This window comes from Piliocolobus tephrosceles, chromosome 5 (assembly GCF_002776525.5).
Source record: "Piliocolobus tephrosceles isolate RC106 chromosome 5, ASM277652v3, whole genome shotgun sequence".
NCBI classification, from domain to species: domain Eukaryota; kingdom Metazoa; phylum Chordata; class Mammalia; order Primates; family Cercopithecidae; genus Piliocolobus; species Piliocolobus tephrosceles.
This window is the reverse complement of record NC_045438.1, coordinates 69,265,290-69,278,997: the sequence shown is the minus strand read 5'-3', so window position 1 is coordinate 69,278,997 and position 13,708 is coordinate 69,265,290.

Sequence of the window (13,708 nt, the reverse complement as noted above, 5' to 3'; positions counted from 1 at the left end):
CATTATGATATGTCACTTATGATCTTGGTTTTGCAATTTTATTCTGTATAGAGATTAACTCTCAATGCACAGAAAAGAAAAGGAGGATTGGGAGGTTGAATCCTAGTTGATTCATATTTCCAAGGTAGAGAGGTTTGTAAAAAAATTAACAGGGAGAGGGAGTTAAGCATCCTGGTAAGAACTAAGTAGGAGTAAAAATGAGGCTAGGATGGAGTCTGATACACTGCCTAAGTTTGCTTGTTGCAGAATTACATGTTTTGCGAATAATAGAATATGGGAAGGTGAACCCTTAGGGATTAAATCTGCAATGATTAGTAAAGCATTTTAATAACATTTTTAGAATAGTTTTACATTTGCAGAGAAATTGCAAGATAGTACAGAGAATCCCAATACAGTCATGTGTTGCTTAATGCAGGGGACATATTCTGAGAAATGCATCCTTAGGTGATTTCATCATTGTCCAAACATCATAGAGTGCACTTATACAGACCTATACGGTATAATCTACTACACACCTAGGCTATGTGATCTAGCCTATTGCTCCTAGGCTATAAACTTGTACAGTATGTTACTGTACTAAATTTTGTAGGTCATTATAATATAGTGGTATCTAAACATATCTAAACATATAAAAGGTCCAGTAAAAACGTCATATTTTAACCTTACAGGATATTATGGGCACTGTCCTACATGCAGTTTATCATTGGCTGAATCATTGTTAAAGGACACAGGACTGCATATCTCACACCCAGTTTTACCTATTATTATATGTTATGTTACTATCATTTGTCATATAAAGTGCACATAATAGTAATGTGGTTTCTCTCTGTTTATGTGAAACTTGAACACTAGTTAAGGTAGTGTTGTTCAGGTGTCTTCACTGTAACATTACTCTTTTCCCCCTCTTTTTATACTTTATAGATGAAAATGGCTATGTGCCCCCCACATTTGAGTGGGTATTATGATCAACCTCCATGAATTAGGAGAATAAGTTATTTAGAATTATTTAGCATGGGAGATAGGTCTATTCCTCCTCATTTTAAATGTACTCAACTATCTGTTTATATCATTTGAACACTCACTGATATTTATATTATACATTGGGTTATAATCCAATACAAATTCATTTATTTTTGTTAAAATTGTTATGGCTTCGTCCATTGGGGGTTTTTCAGTTGTATTCTGTATCTTTTTGACTTGGGCCTGTCACTGAAGTGTTCTTTGTTTGTTTAGCAGTTTCATACTTTCTGGAACTATAAGATATACTGCATTTGTTCATTCTTGTGTTGCTATGAAAGAATGCTTGAGACTGGGTAATTTATAAAGAAAAGATATTTTCTTTTGACTCAGGTTGTAAGGAAGCAGAGTGCCAGAATCAACTTCTGTTGAGGGCCTCCAGAAGTTCACAGTCATGACGAAAGGGAAGGGGAGCCAGCCTGTGACACGGCAAGAGGGGGAGCAAGAGAGAGAAGGGAGAAGCACTACATTCTTTTAAATACCCAGCTCTCATGTGAACTAACAGTGATAACTCATTCATCACCAAGGGGATCATGCTAATCCATTCCTGAGGGATCCACCCCCATGATCCAATGCCTGTCATTAGGCCCCACTCCAACATTAGGAATTACATTTCAACATGGAGGGGACATACATTTCAATTTGGAGGGGACAAACATCCAAGCCATATCATGTACCAAGCCCACCTTGTCTATTTCCCCACTCCTAGAGTCAGAAATTTATCTAAATATCCCTCTTTCTTGTATTGGAGAATGGTATTAAAAAAAACAAGATAGAGGCACAAGGTATGTATGCTCTTTGCTACTGTGGTGTCCTAGCTTCCAGAAACTTTCATCTGAGAGAGTATATAACATGTATCTATCATATACCTGCATTATATAGGTATATAATAGATGTACCTATCCATGTGTGTTTTCTAACCTATGTATATAGAAGTATTCATATAATTCATATAATCTAGCCAAATATGAGTTTGTACTGATGTCTCCAATTCAAATTTATGACCATCTGAATCATTCCGGTCTCTTCCCCTCGCTTATCTGTATCCTCCCACTCCAACCATTGGATACTGATTTGCCACAATTTACCATCCATATACTGAACTATTCAAATACAGTATACATGGATAGTGGCTTCAGAATTGTTATCCAATTCTCCGATGAAAAAAAACTGGTCAATTAGAGTTCAGTACTTATGTACAATTCTTTTTCTGGTTAGTCTCACAGACCACACTGATTTCCAAAGTGACTCAGAGTTCAATACTTTCTTTCCACTCCAATCGATGAGCTTTTTTTTCACATATTTACGAAACCGTCACGTTATTTTTTTACAGTTTCATATCCATTCTGAAATCCCTGATATCCCCACTGATTTTTTAAACATTTACATACCTTAAGGTTCACTCTGTGCTCTGTATGACACTAAAGGTTTGGGAAAATATATAATGTCACATATCCACCATTCACCTTGTAAAGGAATGTAGACAACACGAAAACATGAATTTTGCGTTTTACGTTGTCATCTGTATGTCATAAATAATAGGTTCACTGCACTAATTTTTTTCTGTGCTTCACCTGTTTGGTCCTCCTTTTCCTCCAAAACCCTGATCTATTTATTTCCTGTCTCTATAGTTTTGTCTCTTTCAGAACCTTATATAAATGGTATCATACAGAATATAACCTTACAAACTGACATTTTACTTAGAGATATACATCCAAATTCAACCAAACTTTTGTGTATATTGATAATTCATTTCTTGTTCATCACTAAATAGTGCTCCACTGTATGCATTAAAAGCAGTTTTGTGTTTATTTTATTATTATAGGTACATAATAGATATACCTATTCATGGGGAACATGCGGTATTCTGATACAGACATACAATGTGTAATAATCACATGAGGGTAACTGGGGTAACCATCACCTCAAGTATTTATCATTTCTTTGTGATAGGACCATTCCAATTCCACTAGTATTTAGAAAGATTCAGTAAAATTGTTGATTATACTCACCATTTCCACAGAATTTATTTTTTCACACATTTATCTACTGAATAACATCTAAGTTGCTTTCAGGTTTTGGTGATTATGATAAAAGCTGCTACAAAAATTTGCATATAGATTTTATGTAAACATAACTTTTTTTAATTACTTGGGTAAATACTTACGAATGTAATTGCTAGAGTGTATAGTAATACTACGTGAAGATTTATAAGAAACTGCCAAACTGTCTTCCAAAATGTCTTTGTCATTTTGCATTCTGACTAGCAATGTTTGAGCATTCCTGTTGTTCCACATCCTGTTGACTATATTTGTGCATTTTCCCCCATAGGTGAGACAAGAGGCCTGGAGGGAACTGGAGTGGGACTAATCTCTTACTCCAGCTATGATAAGGCTGTAGCAAAGTCTTCTCTCCTGAATGGGATGCTTGTGTTATGGATATGATTCTAGATATGGATATCATTCACATGATACTTCCCTCATTTCCCTGTCAGAGCCACAGGGCATATTTCTCAGATCTTCACTTGTCTGAATTGCTACTCAAGTGTGCCTACCAGTGTATGTTCCAGTCACTTCTGCTCCAGGTAAGCAGATCTAAGCTGTGACTAGCTGGACTTTCCTGCCTCTCAGATTTTGAGGTGTTTTTTTTTTTTGTTCTGCAACCTCAATTTTCTGATGACTCCAAGAAAAGTTCTTGGTTTTCAGTTGGTCTGAATGTTTTTGCTATTTACTTGTCAGAGATGAAACCAGATCTCTAATTGTCATTTTTATAGTCTTATTTCCATGTCCATAATGCCTAGTGATTCTTTTATTATGTTACCTACCTGTCTTAATACCTTAACACACATACACCACACACACACACACACACACATACACACTCTTATCTGTAGTGGAAGTTTAACAGTTTTATCAATGTTGTCAAGGCCAACATTATTTCCTTCACCTCAACTAAAGAAATACCATTCTGCTGAGCTCCCAGAATCCACTCGGACTCTCGTCGTAATCAGTGCTCTATTCTGCAATCTGAAAAATTTAAATCAGATCACATTACGTCTCTTGTTACCACTCTTCAAGGGCTTCCTATTGTGTTCATTGTAAGGATAAAATCTCATATCAAGCTTCTTCAAAGTCTCATATATTTTGTACCTAATATGATATGTTAAATATTTTGAATATAGGAGATGAAAACATATTTGGTAAATTTAACAACATGTTTTCAAGGATTCCAAAGAGTTTGTCTTTGAGAGTCAAACAAAATATTTTGAATCACATCTCATTCATGGGGGAACATCCTTATCTTCATAATTCCCTAATCTCTCCAGAGATTAGAGGTAAAGGGAAGATGTTCAAGGCTGTGATGCTTTTTGGTTGTGTATTTGTTCGTAGGTTCTATCTACGAAGGAACTTTCGACTTGAATGTAAAGTTAATTTTTGTATTATATATGAATCTGGAGCAGCACTTTCTCTTCCATGTCATGCTACATCAGAAATGAAACTGTGGCCTTTCCTCCTTATTTTCTACCAAAAGCAAACAAACAAATACAGACTGTGTTACGGGGCATGTAGCAGACTCTGTTGAGAGTTTAGAGCCACAGGAGAGATTTGGATTCAATCAACATGAACAACCAATGAATAAATAAATAACACATGTTTCTCATAGTTTTTCTATCCCTCTCATCCTATTTCTTTACCCTCCTCTCTCAGGATTTTCTTTCCCTTTTACGGAGAGCACATCCTGGTCCTCTCCCTGGTATTCTATTACCTGCCCTTTACAATTCAGGACAATTTATCTCAGCACACTCTCTTTAGTTCTTTACATAACAGGCATAAAGACTCACTAAAATATGGATTATCATCTACTCTAGAAATTCTTTTTTTTTTTTTTAACTAGGAAGTGGCAAAATTTCCATTGCTCCTATCTTCAACTCCTAGAAATCTCTAGGATTTCTCTGGCTCACACTTGAGGCAGAGAAACCAGTTTAGAGAGTTAGTTCCTGATCAGCGGAAATGAAGATCATTTAGTTAAGATAAAAATGGTCATGGACAGTTTGGTTCTCAAGTATGTTTATTCCCTCCTTCACTAATATCAGATTGCATCATGAGATATTTTTTAAATATCATATGTAAATATTATCTATAGCTATGCTGTAACTGTTTTAAAGATAACTTGCACATATATCAAGTTGGAAAATGTTTATCAAAAATATATTAGGAGGTATAGGGAAAATAAATATATGGATTTTATGAATTTATGTATATAAAGCACTCATCACAGGATTGGCATATAGCATAAGCTCACTAAAAGATAGCTTTTAAAATAGAAGTCTAAAAGTCAAGTATATTGATTCTATAGCAATTTCACCACGACGTCTTCCAGCCTACACTGGAACACCTCATTGAGGTGCAGTTTAGTCTACCCAATTATGCTTACATCTTTTGGTAAAAAATTGTTAAAGGAAGAAAAGTGACATATACGTGTGTGTGTGCACGCGTGTGTGGGTGTGTATACGTATGCATAATCAAGGAAATTTGAATTAGTGCCTACAGTATATATACATATGTGTGTATATACTGTAGTATATATACATATGTGTGTATATACACACATATGTATATTAATATATACACATGCATTTATTATGTATATAATTATTTATGTCTATATACAAATATGTATATGTATATAGAATGTATATGTATATAGAATGCATAATGAATTGATTATGAATTAGTGCATACAGTATATATATGTGTGTGTATATATGTACATATGTATATATACATATGTATATTTATACATTCACATTTACATTTATTATGTATATAATTATGTGTCTATATACAAATATGTATATGCATATAGACTGTATATGTATATATTACATTCTATATGAATATGTACAGATACACATATGTATACTGTATGTATATGTGTATAGATACACATATGTATACATACTGTGTGCACTAATTCAAATTTAATACATTATGCATACCTACCATGCCAAGCCCTGTGCTAGTCTCCGTGGATATTACATAAATAAACAAGCTACGCCATCCATTCTCAGGAGTACTTTACTACTCACCTTTAAACGGAAGCTCTAAAAGTACAAAAAAGAAATCTGGTTCTTGCCTTAGGCATTGATTAAATCAGAAACAATGAATAGCAAATAAAATAATGTAAGTGGACTCTGCTGAACTTAAAACAAAGATCTTTAAAATATTTATACTCATGAACACAGTACATTTTTATCTTCAAATTACCTGGTGATGCATTTCAGACTAACACAATTTTACCGAAAATCTCCTCACCCTTCAAGAAAGAGTTTGAACTTGTAGTTTGAGGGTAAATAGTTATTTATCATGATGGGGGCCATATATTAAAAATACTAAAATTATCTCATATTAAAATGTTTGTATGCTAACTAGCTTATAAATAACATATGAATCCAAATACAGAAAAATGGGTCAAATATTAGACAGAAAGCTGAAACTATTTTTGAGACGATTGTAAAGACTCTGTATTAGATTGCTAGGATTGCCATAAAAAAACATCACTGACTCGATGGCATAAACAGCAGACATTTATTTTCTCACAGCTCTGGAGGTCAGAAATCTGAAATCCAGTGGTGGACAGGTTTGAATTCCGATGAAGCCTCTCTTCTTGGTTTGCAAATGGCCTCCTCACTACATGTTCACCAGGAACTTCTGTGTGTGTGCGCGCGCTTGTCTGTTCTCTCTGTGTTTTAATACACTCTTCTTATAAGGACATCAGTCACATAGAGTCCACCCTTAGGACCCTATTTTGACTTAACTACCTCATTAAATGCTCTGTCTCCAAACACAATCACATTTTGAGATACAGAAAGTTAGGAATTCACATGAATTTGGAGGGAGACATAATTTATGCCATAACAGACCACCTCCCCAAAAAAGTTTGTCTTCTTTAAAAAAATGCAATAAGCTATCATAAATTATATATCTGTATAATTGTTCAATATTTAATAAATGTGTAGCCGTATCAATATATATTCGTTGTCTCCCTGGCCTATATTATTCCCTTAGCATTTCACGCCTCCCTGTTCAATATAGTAATTCCCAGTCTGCATTATAATTCTCTGCCTGTCTTCCCCTCTCAATTTCCCACACCATAGCAACAAGCACGATGCCTGATTCATCTTTGGGTATCAGATCATATCACAGAGACTTCTTCATAGGAGGTTTTCAGTAACAATGTAAAAATGGTTTTAAATGTGAAGGCAACACAAAAGAATAAAGTAAAAATCATTTTTATATTACCACATGTTGACAATATCTAGCACAGTGGTTAGCAAATCTTTTATCTGATATAGCAAATCTTATATCTGAAATATCTGATATATATATGCATAGATACATACACATATACATATATACACATATATATTTCACTTTAAAAAAAAATACCTGTTTTGTATTCTAGTTGTTCATATTCCTGGGTTTCACAGCATTTAATACCAAAGGGAGTAACCTGCAGATCTCTTATCTTGTAATGTTGACTTTAATATTTTGTGGCTTAATTCTCTGTGCTCCTAGGAATGTTTGAGGTTTATATATCCCAAAAGAACTTTGGTTTATTATTACATTCAATTACACAAATGTGGCAATATTATTTTATAACCTTATAAATATTTTTAAGAAAAGTTATTGACAGTATTAAATGTATAGATCAAAGACTATGAAGAAATAAAAAGCAAGTTTTATTTGAACAAAGAGAATAACCCCTTCCCTTTTCTTTGCACACTATAGGTAACTATTGACTAGATTTCCCTATACCCAATTTGTGCTTTTGGAAAATTTTTATTTTTTCATATAGAAGGCTGTACATGATGAAATAGATTTGTTATTCATGTGAAGTACTTCAATAAACTCAGGAAAACACCTCATGATTAAATGGAATCGGACATTAAACTAATAAATTAGTATGTCTCATTAAAAAGTTTTACATCTTTGACAACTTTCTTCTAGTTATTAAAAATTATTTTTCATCTACGATTCTTAATCAGTAAACAAAGCAGGACGGTGAAGTGTTTTTGATAAGGTGGGAAACTAAACCAAAAGATCAAGAGCCACAACAGAAAGGAACGCCAAGAGAAGATGAAAAGAGAGAGTGTTGATAATATAGGTTTAAAAGATTAAGAGCTGAATGGAGTAGAGTATTCAGATAAAAAGAAAACCACAAAGAGACATCAGGAATATGACAACAAAGATGCACAGGAAGGCATAGTCAAAAATTAAAAGGGAATGAAGGTGAACGCATCCTTTACAAAAATCCAAAAGGGAGAACAAAGAAAGAATGACAGTAAAGATAAGAGAGGGATCAAAGATAATCATGTTAGGTATACAAACACAAAGGAGAAAACTCAACTTAATCCTGTCAAAATAAGGTTTTTGAATATCTTGAATACAGGTGAATATATCAGATTATCTGTGAAGTTTTCTAAAAGGAACATAAATATTCTTGAAAACAGACCGTGTAAGACAAGCAATGCTTTAGTGAAATATTAAAAATATCATTGAAATATATAAATAACATTTAATAAATTGACATTGTTATTTAAAATCTACAGTGTTAGAGGACGTATTTTATTTATGTACTTGACCATGAAAACATATGTTTATAGAATAGTTTCCTGACACTTTTAGCATAAAATATAGATTAATTTAGAATTTTTTTGTATATTCATTTTTTATTTTCATGTGTATTCCACAAAGTTGAAATACAAATATGTATTTTTAATATTATCATTTAAAATAATTGCAAATATTTCTTCAATTTTATATAATCTATATGTCACTTTGCAGAATCACTTTGTTATCAAATTTCTTAATACTGGATTTTGCTATGAAAGGCAGGGTACACTCATGTAATATGTATGATTTATAATACAGCTCCCATAAGAATTATTATAGCAAAGGTTTAAAAATAATACATACTGCATAATTTTAAGGAAATTGTTTAAATGATCTGACCCAATAAAAAATTATTTAATGAAATTCAATTTTCTTATGACAACTTCAGAAACTGCGATATTGAGAAATATTTTAAGCTGAATTTGCATAAATTATTTAATAGTCTTTATAATTTATATCTTAATTCGGTGTATATTCTATAAACATTTACTATTTTTGTCAACCTCCAAAAATATACAGATTAAAATTTTTTTGTTTTCTGTTTACTTGTCTTACTTTTTGTAGAATACCTCTTAATATCATATGAGCTATTAGTTTCTAGTGAAAACTAGCTGAGGGCATGCTATACTATAAGTTTTGTGAGAACCAGAACCTAGTCATCTATTGCTTACGATTCTTTTGACATCCCTCAGTAAATAAGTGCAGAAATAAATAGAATAGAATATCAATATCTACATTAATTCAAAGAAAGTACACACAATGTAAGAGGACAGAATCATTCGCAAACATCATGAAAATGATTTTACTGAATTATGTTTTAGCATATCATTTGCAAACGTGGAGGAAGGTCTCACACAATACTTCCATGAAATTGTTTTAGTACATATTGTTTATATGATTGAGAATACTGTTCTCTATATTGCACAACATCTTCTTTATAATAACCTCAGTGATAAATAGGCATCTTTCCATAGGATTAAAAACAGTTTTTCTTCTTACAAAGAATTTTCTGTCCTCTTCTTTTTCCCTCCTCTTCCTCTTTTTCCCCCTCCTTTTCCTACATCTTCAAAATTATGATTCATATAATTAGTTATGTCTTCATTAATGCCATTAATGTCTGGGATAACAAAAGCCAAACTTTTGATTCAACTCTAAGTCACAGACATATCAGGAGATATAGTTTACATGCATTTTGCATACTATCCTTATCTAGATTTCATTTATAAATTCATTAAGAAATATTTATTAAATAATTACTATGTTTTCAATATTCTTCTAGGCATTGGGTATACAAAAGTAAGTAAAAAATACATCGTATGTTTTCAGTCATGTGGGCAAGCCTCTAGTCTGAAAAATTGTATTTTCCAGAATTGTTTCAAATTCCTCTGTTTACATAATATTTTTCCCCAAGCTTCACTCACTTCAGCTAGAAAATTCCACTTGGCCTCTAGTAAAAGCTAAGTTTCTGAGAAATAACTACACATATTTATCCAGGGAGATACAGGGATACCTCCCCGACTCCCACTTCTTTATATTTATTTTTGCTCTTGTCAAAATATCTTCTGTACTGCTATAAACCTGAATGCCTGAGATCTTGAAATTTTACTTTTTGGTTTTTGTTCTCAGAATTTTTGTTACCTTTCTTCAAATCTTCAGAGTATCTTCCTTTCCCTAAAACCCTATAAAATCTCTTCTCTGGCTTAATCACTTTGAAGTAGTTTCTATGGAAGTTGTCTTCTCTGTTACACTTTAGCTAATAATGAGTGACTTTTAATTTCTTCAGTTCTCCATGTTTACTTCAACTCTCAATGTTGGCCTTCCACATTACTCATTTAGTACTTTCAAATACTATTTTTCATTAACTCTAAGGTACCATAGATTGTAACATATATCTATTCCATGTACTGTTATAAAAGAAAGAATACTCTCAACTAAATTTTTCTTATAATTTAGAAGTTTTATACTCATGGAAGAACTCAGACTTACACAGATATTTACAAATAATATTAATTCCACACATGTATAAAATGAATAAGATAAACAAAATACATTTATTATAATATTCTAATTATTTTTCACATTTGAGGTGTGACTCTTCTGGATCACTTTTTGACTCACAGCAGGGGCAGAAAATTCTTCTCTCTTCCTCTCAGAGTCTGAGATGGGTCCAAGAATTAAATGGACATAAAGTATATTAACAAGAGAAAAGCACATAAATTTACCTAATGCAAGTTTTATGTGACGTAGAAACTTTCATAAAGAAATAAAGACCCCAAAGAAGTCAAAGTCAGTTACTTACACAGGTATACTGAATTGAACAAAGAATGGTAAATTGTAAAGAAACAACTAAATTATGTAAGGAGCTTAGAAGATGTGATGGTTAGTATTGAGTGTCAACTTGATTGGATTGAAGCATGCAAAATATTGTTCATGAGTGTGTCTGTGAGGGTGTTGTCAAAGGAGATTAACATTTGAGTCAGTGGTCTAGGAGAGGCAGACCTACCCTCAATCTGGGTGGGCACAATGTAATCAGCTGCCAGAGTGGCTAGAATAAAAGCAGGCAGAAGAACGTGGAGGGATGAGACTGGCTGAATCTTTGGCCTGCATCTTTCTCCCGTGCTGGATGTTTCTTGCCCTCAAACATCAGACTCCACGTTCTTCTGCTTTTGGACTCTCGGACCTATACCAGTGGGTTGCCAAGGGCTCTCTGGCCTTAGGCCACAAACTGCACTGTCGGCTTCCTTACTTTTGAAGTTTTGACTTGAACTGGCTCCCTTGCTCCTCAATTTGCAGAAATCCTATTGTGGGGTTTCACATGGTGATCCTGTGAGTCAGTACTCTTTAACAAATTTCCTTTCATATGTACATCTATCCTATTAGTCTTGTCCCTCTAAAGAACCCTGAGTAATACAGAAGATAAGTGTTATTTTAACAAAGTCTGTATGGAATTTTTGGTTTTATTTTCTGTCTTGAGAATAAGGATGTTGCCTTTCCTTCTAGGATAAGTGAGAGTGTCTTTCACAGGGAAATTTCATTTCCTTAAGAAATAGCATGAAGGTCTAAGTAGTCTTTTTGAACCTGTTGTTTTTCAAGTGTCTTCCAGTAGTCAATATGCTAGAATGACATCTTCTAACGCCTTTGCATATGTATGCATATATGTGCGTATATATGTTTATGCCTATGGTGTAATTCTCTATATAACTCTTTGTAATGCTACATTTCTTGTAATAGTGTTCTACTTGCCTCTCAAGATATTTTCCAAGATGCTGACACTCTCTCTACATATTTTGGTGCTGAAACTTACTTGATTTTACTGGAAGGCTTAATGACAGGTTTTCAGATAACAGCTAACATTTATATTCTTTCCTCTAAGTGCTTCTTTAATATCTCTTGATTTTATAACAAGAAGTTGCGAATATATTGTTCACAGTAAGATAAAGAAATCCATGCATGAACAGGCAATAACATTTTCATGACTGCCATCTGATCAACAACGTTAAGATATCACTGATTGAATTGTGCACCTGACATTAGAGATGTTAAAAGTGAAGAAAATGCATTAGGGATTCTAGGATTTTCCACTCACTGTTGCTACTATTTTACTTAGATATCTCTCTTCTCATTAGGCTATATTGCCTTCATTCAAAAACTACACTGAACTCCTTCAAGGTCAGAATTGAAGGTGATGACAGTTTTGTATCAATGGTTCTGCCGCTATATATTAAGTCTACTCTCTTCTATTAGTATTGTTTTGGGCTCTTTCTGATGATGATTTGATTTCTGTTGTTCAACACACATTTTGTGCAAATACAGTAATAGAACAATTGCTTTCCCCTCACAAATGATTTCTACTAGAATCATACAAAGAAGTCAGTTCTGTTAGCACCGTTTGTCTCTATAGCTATCTCTCCAGATTTTGGTGCAGCTTTAGTGTAGGACTATGTAAAGTTTATTAACAATCACACCTAGAAATCAATCTGAATAGTGACTACCTCCTTAGTTGAAGTGTTTAAATTTTCTTCAGGTCCATTTCCTGCTCAGAAGTTTTTGGCAGTATTTTTCTCCCCTTTAAAACAATATAATCTCTATTCTCAAGAAAACTGATAACTTCCAAAGTCATTTGTACTGCCTCTCTGAGAAAATTTAGTATGTTCTCTGGCAAAGAAGTGTGGCTTGACAGCTAAGAATTTCTTAATGCCTCAAAGGGGTAATTATTTTCATCCCTCTTCTAGAGCCTCATAGTACACATAACAGATTTACACCATCTTGGGGGGCTCACATTTGTAATCCCAGCACTTTGAGAGGCAGAGGTGGGTGGATCACCTGAGGTCAGGGGCTTGAGACCAGCTAGTTAACATGGTGAAACTCTGTCGCTACTAAAATTTCAAAAATTAGTTAGGTGTGGTGACAGGCACCTGTAGTACCAGCTACTTGGGAGACTGAGACAGGAAGATCCCTTCAACCTGGGAGGTGGAGGTTGAAGATCTTGCCACTGCACTCTAGCCTAGAGAACAAGAGCCAGACTCTGTCCCCCACCCCCCAAAAAAAGATTTACAACTTATAGTAATACTTACTTTGTGGTCTTCTCTTTTTGTATCCTTTGATGACATAGGATTCATCTACCACAGGACAGTTACGATATTTGACTTTGTCTATATACTAACTGTATTCAAGAAGAGGAAATAGTTTCTGCCACTGTCTTGTACTAATACAATGTTTCAGTCAATGATGAACAACATATGTGATGGTGGTCCCATAGGATTACGAAATACCTGAAAAATTTATACACCAAATAATGTCTCATAGTCATTGTAACATAGTAGCACAACACTTTACCTTTTCCATGCTTAGATATGTTTATATAGACAAATATCATTGTGTTATAATTGCCTATCATATTCAGTATCATAACATGTTATATAGATTTGTAGTCTGAGAATAATGTCATATAGCCTAGGTGTGCAGTAGGCTATACCATCTAGCTTTGTGCAAGTATACTCTATGCTGTTCAACAA